Genomic DNA, 6,432 nt, shown 5'->3' with positions numbered 1-6,432 from the left:
GATTAATATGAATAATTTTCATTGAAGATAATTTTATTTAAGTTTAATAAATTTATTATAGATATAAAATTTTCCTTTTAATATTGTATACCTAAAACTCGAAAACTCGAAGTTAAGACTTTTGATATTAAAAAGAATTAACTACACACCAACACACATGAGAAACATCAAATTTAAAATTATTTGATTTGTATATTTTATTTATTTTATGGACTAGGTAAGCATTTGCGAAAAGAAAATAATTACTTAAGCCACCATAAAATCAACTAAACTTCCACCTTAGGCATCTGTACTTTTTCTCTCCCTGGTGTTCATATACAAAATAAAGCTGAGGGAAAATCCAGCAAAGCAAATCCTCGACGTGCTTGCAATACCACAGCCTCCATCTCTTGCAGAAAATAAGGGGAAGAATGACTAATCCTAAGCCAAAAATGAATCCCAACTCACCACTTAAAAAATTCCAATCAATTGAACTTTTTGTTTTATAGGTTGAAGATGGTGGTGTTGGTGACCCTTTTACCCCATCATCAATACAACTTTTGGTTAGTGGAGGTCCACACAACCCTTCATTACCTTCAAAGGAATCTGCTTCAAAAGACTGAATCTGAGTACCTGTTGGAATTTGTCCCACCAAATGATTAAATGAGAGATTCAAAACTGAGAGGAAGGATAAAGTTGCAATCCCTGTGGGAATCCCTCCACTCAAATTGTTATTTGACAAGTCTAAGGACTCAATTTGTGTCAAGTTCTCCAGAGATGATGGGATATGGCTTGAAAAAGCATTATGTGACATGTTTAGAACTATCAATGCCTTGAAACTCATAAGCTCTTCTGGTAGTGGACCTTCAAAATGGTTTGATGAGAAATCCAAGGAAGTGAAAACAGTGGGAATTTTGACCAACTTCATTTGTAAGCCTTTGTTGACAACAGTAACTGAATCCAAGAAGGCTCCTTTCCATTGCAATTGGTATGAATTGACAAAATAAGAGTACAAGTTTTCAATGGTTCTGTAAGATAAGGAAACTATCAGTTTGTTTAATATCAAAACAAGACTTTTGTCCATTTTCACCACCATATCCCTGTAACGCAAAGACTGATGCAAATCATAGATGTGCAAAAATAAATTGCCAGACTTTTCTTTAGCTTCAGGTCCATCATCCATCATTGCTGTCCAACTTTGCAAGAGTGTTCCTGGTAGTGTACCAGTGAAATTATTGGAGGCTAAATCAACAATCTGAAGCATCTCCCATTTACCAATGTGTTCACATCCAATGTGACCATGGAATTTGTTTGACCTTAAAATCATCACTCGAAGAGTGGAAATATTCCTTAAGAAGCATGGAAATCTATCACTCAATAGATTATTTCCCAGGTTCAGAAGTTCAAGTTTCTGACAATTGACCAAAGATTTTGGAATGGTACCCTCCAAGAGATTTCCGTTGAGATTAAGGAATCTTAGGTTACATGAACTAGAAACTGTATCAGAAATTGAACCTGTTAGCCTGTTTCCAACTAGATCCAATACTCTGAGAGTATTGCTCCTTGAGGTCAAACACTCAGGAATGGAGCCATTAAAGCTATTATGGGAAAGATCCAGCATTCTAAGAGTAGAACAATTACAAAAGGATTCAGGGATTTTTCCATGAAAGTTATTGTTTGAAAGGGACAGGACATATGTGAAATGAAGGTATTCTTTAATATCAGTTGGTATAATGCTGAATCTATTACTTGAGAAGTCCAGACTGATAGCACCTTTTGTGAAAAGAGGAATAGACCCACTAAGTTGGTTGGAGTGAAGGTCAACCATGAACATATTAGAACTAATATTTTCCAAGGGTCCTTCCAAGCCTGTCAGAAAATTGTTGGAAAGATTCAAGTGAACCATATCATGAAATCTCCAAATCCAATTGGGTATCATTCCTTGAATTTGGTTGTTGGACAAGTCTAGAGAAACTAGTTGGGATTGATTTTTCAAGAAAGATGGAAATTTCCTCAAGTTGCAGTCAGCCAAAAGCAGATTTGTCATATTAGGAAATGCTGAAAGGCCATGGTCTCCACTAGAAGTGGTATCAACTGTCAAGTTGTTGTGAGAAAGGCCTAATGTCTGTAGATACTGCAGTCTGTGAAACATATCTAACCGTATAGTGCCATTGAATTGATTTGAAGAGAGAAGGAGGTAACCAAGACTTTTTCGATGAAGAAATGACTGTGGAATTGGCCCTTGTAATTTGTTGTTGCTCAAATCAACAGATTGTAAATTGGAGAATGACACATTTGTGAATTCATCCAACACACCATCAAATCCATTATGAGAAAGAATAAGCTCCTGTAGTGATGGAAGTGTGAAGAGGGTTGATGGAACTTTTCCACTAAAGGAGTTATCGCCTAAATTGATGCTAATGAGGTCTAAAAGCTTCTCCCATTGAGTGGATATGATTGGTCCTGTGAGAGCATTTTGGAAAAGGGATAGATACTTGAGATTATTGGACATAGTGAGAGATGGTAGAGGGCCAGTGAAGTTATTGAATGACAAGTCCAGGTGAACAAGATGGGAGAGTCTCGACAATGAAACTGGGAGTGTTCCATTAAATTGACAGCTAGATAAATCTACTATAGCCAACTGCTTCAAATTGGAAATAGTACCTGGTAACTGTCCAGAGAAATTTGTATTGCTAAGATTCAAGGTTTGAAGATATCCTATTTGTGTGAAGTTTGGCAAGGAACCATGAAGATCCAGATTATATGACACATCAAGGATCTTTAGCTTTTGCATTTGGAAGATACCCTTTGGAAAAACATCAGTCAATGCACAATTGCTAAGCTGCAGGGTGGTCAAATTTGAGAGATTTGCCAAGGATTCTGGTACTGGACTTGACACATTGTTCAAATTCAATTGAATCACTGAGAGAGACTTAAGCTTTGACAGTGAAGAATCAATTGGTCCTGAGAGGTTACAGGATGACATGCTCAAAACTTGAAGCTTTTGCATTGAAGATAATGCATGAGACCACTCCTTTCCAGTAGCAGATACCATTACACCATCTAGGTAGAGTTCTGTGATTTCTGTGAGGTTCTTCATAAGCACTCCTATGTTTGGCTTCTCAAGTTTTAGAGTATGCTCTAAAGTAAACGAAGTAGATAAGTCAAGAGTAGCCATCTTTGTTAGAAGACCAATCTCAATTGGAATTTGCCCCAAAAAGCCAGCATTTGACAAATTCAAGTACCTCAAATTTTTCAGCAAGCCAAACTTGGAAGGAATCACAGAACCGAAGTCATTGTGAGCCAAATTCAATTCCTGCAGATATTGCAGATCGAAGAGACTAGAATTGTCTAGCCCCCCTGTAATGAATTGTTCGCTTAAATCAAGACCAACCACACGCCCCTCATTGCATGTTACTCCATTCCACTGACAGCAATCACCACTTTGGTTCCAGTGGTCCAGTTTTTCTGATTTGACAGGGTTGAATACAAGGTTGTGCTTCATATGGAGCAACAAAAATTGCTGATGTGTGAGGCAGTGACTGGTTGCTACATAGTTTATGAAGCATAAGGTTATAAAGAAAGGAAATACTAGGACAAGATGAAATCTCATTGGTAATGATTGTTAGAGGCCAAGAGTGATGGGTTAATTAATGTGGGTAGAGTGGTTTAGCTTGATTTCAATATCATACTCCTATATATTTATAGTGTGTATTGGGTAATCTTATCCTCTGTATAAATTACAATAGTCATACTCATAGTATTAGCTATTTTGAAAGTGCTTTAATGAATTTTTTTAATAAGAGTTTGCTTTTTTTTTTATCTCTTTTAATCCATTTTTTTCAATAGTTTTAGAGCTAAATTGAATTTCAACATATTTAAAAAAATGTCCATAATTAAAAACAACATTGTATAATAATATAAACTATTTATCATAAATTTAAAATTACCTTATGTAAAAAAAAACATTTTTTTTGTTATAAATTTTAACTATTATAAAAACATTTTCCTTTCTGTGCACAACAAAAACTAAAAAACCAATTCTTAATTCTAAGGCGTTAGTTCCTTCTGCACTTGGTCGAATATTTCCAGATTGTGTCGGCCACCATAAGAATGTCACTCACGTTAATTACTTGACTTAGTAAACTACTGATAGTATTAATTAGATTTTGGGTTAATAATACGTCAACTTAAACGTTGACTCTACTGTATAACTATTGACCCCGTCATTGGGTATACCAACTTCGTTAGTTGATTAAGAAACAAAAGAATTATACAGCAAATTAAAGATTTACATGGAGACAACTACTGATGACAGAACCACCATATTAATCCAACAACATATCCAAGTTAGCCAACGCGTAAGGTACGGTAAAATTAGAGTGAACATGATGCTATATTATTTACCTAATAATAATAATAATAAATTAATAGATAAAATTTATTTAATTATATATACACACATACAAAGTATAGCGTAGACTGAAAATGTAAGGAAAATTACAGAGAGATTATAAACAATTATTTTCCAGGGCACCTGCGTAAGATGATATTACGCATCAAAATGTAATCGACAATTTGATATTTTGGAGTATTAATACATAAACCACTAATAATTTTATATATTCAATTAATATCTCTTATTTTTTTTTATTTATGTTCTTTTATTATATCATAAATTCTATCATAACTAGTTATATTTTTTTTCTTTCTTTTACTCTCTCGATATTGAATGGCATATTGAGTGTCCACAAAATATTTTCTGATATTACGCGTCTACATGCAATCGACAATTTGCTTCCTCCGCAATAAAAGATTCAACTTTTTGTTGTAAAGTCCACCATTTGATGTGCTCGTCATTCAGAATCGTGCAGCGTAAATAAGAAGGTTGCAGCATGGGTGTTGACTGCAACGACCAAAAAAAAAAAAAAACAGAAAAGTCTTGAGAAAACTATAGTCATATATATACTGTTCGAAGAGATACAAATATTTACGGTTTTATCTAGCTATTTTTTTCCAAAAAAAAAAAAAGTAGAAGAAGAAAGAAATATAGTACTGATCCAAAAAAGAAGAAAGAAATATAGTCAATGTTTGCTGTTGGTCTGGTTTTCATTAGTGAACTAAATTTATAAGAACTAATAATTATTTTGTGGATGTCCGTTCTTGTTAGAAAATAAGGATTATTAGTTAATGCTTTTGAGTCCAATTGTTGTGTTTTTTTCCCTTTAGTTACGAAGAAGACTGAGTGAAGGTGCCTCCTAATTAGAATTCTCACGTACATTAACTTTTTGGAATATTGTGAATCAGGGGATGTCCCATTTTCGTATGCTGTAGATGTTTTCTGTCATTTTGGTGGAATTTTAACTATAGGACATGAAAAAAGCTCCATTATTCTAAATAATGGTGCCAGCATGTTGCAAAATGCAATGCGAGTGTCGGTAAGACTTGCTCCGTTGATTTGGACCATTTTTTTTCTCTCCCATTTTGGCCGTTTGTCGTCCATTTAGTGCTGAATGATTTTCTGGCAGAATAATATATATGCGACTAAATATAGTGAAGTGATGATGCAAATGCTATAATAAGTTGCGCGCATGCTAAGATGATTGGGACGATTTTCTTTACCATTTTGGCCGCGTCTGTCTCTTTTCGTGTTGACTGAGTTGCGAAGTGCATGACGTGAATTGCCTGTCTTAACGCTTCTAAGGTTACTACTGTTATTAGCTAGAGATGTCAAACCCGATTTAATTCGACTGATCAACCTCTTTAACCTGTTCAAATGATGGTGGGTTGAAAACTTTAACCCACTAATTCGGCAGTCAAATAATAGTTTCATGTTTTTAAGTTATGGTTGTGATAAGTCAGAAAATTTTTACATTATAAGAAAATACGGTTGAATGGTAATTGTGATCATGATAGATTACACAATGTCAAAATTGATGAGAAACACTTGCATTATTTCTCTCTCTATAGATTTAAAATAAACACTTGGCGATCAAAAAAACAAGAATAGAAAGTAGAAGAATGACACCAAGAACTTTTAGGTGAAAACTCTGGAAAAGGTAAAAATCACATGACCAAATCAGTAAATATTTTCACTATTAAAAGTAAGATTACAATGACTCTCTCAATATAAGAAAATATCTTTCAACCTCACCCAAAAAGGATGATTTACAATTTTTCTCAACTCTCACCAAGTGTGGTGGAAACTTAAACTTTCTTTCTTACTCTCATTCTTGCTTTGCTTCTCTTTGGATGGAATGAGATGAGATGTTCCAACTCTTCACAAGTTTTCCTATTTATAGGAAAGGGGTGTGACTTCCTTCGAGAGTGAGTGATGAATGTCAATAAATAAGTTATATTCACAAAGCTCCTTTAACTCCAATCTTCAATTTCCTAAGTTGAGTGTGTAAGTTTCAAGGTCAAAGAAATCAATTTTAAGTCCTTGAAAAGTGT

Source organism: Glycine max, chromosome 18 (genome assembly GCF_000004515.6).
Source record: "Glycine max cultivar Williams 82 chromosome 18, Glycine_max_v4.0, whole genome shotgun sequence".
Lineage (NCBI taxonomy): Eukaryota > Viridiplantae > Streptophyta > Magnoliopsida > Fabales > Fabaceae > Glycine > Glycine max.
Note: the sequence above shows the minus strand (reverse complement) of the source record.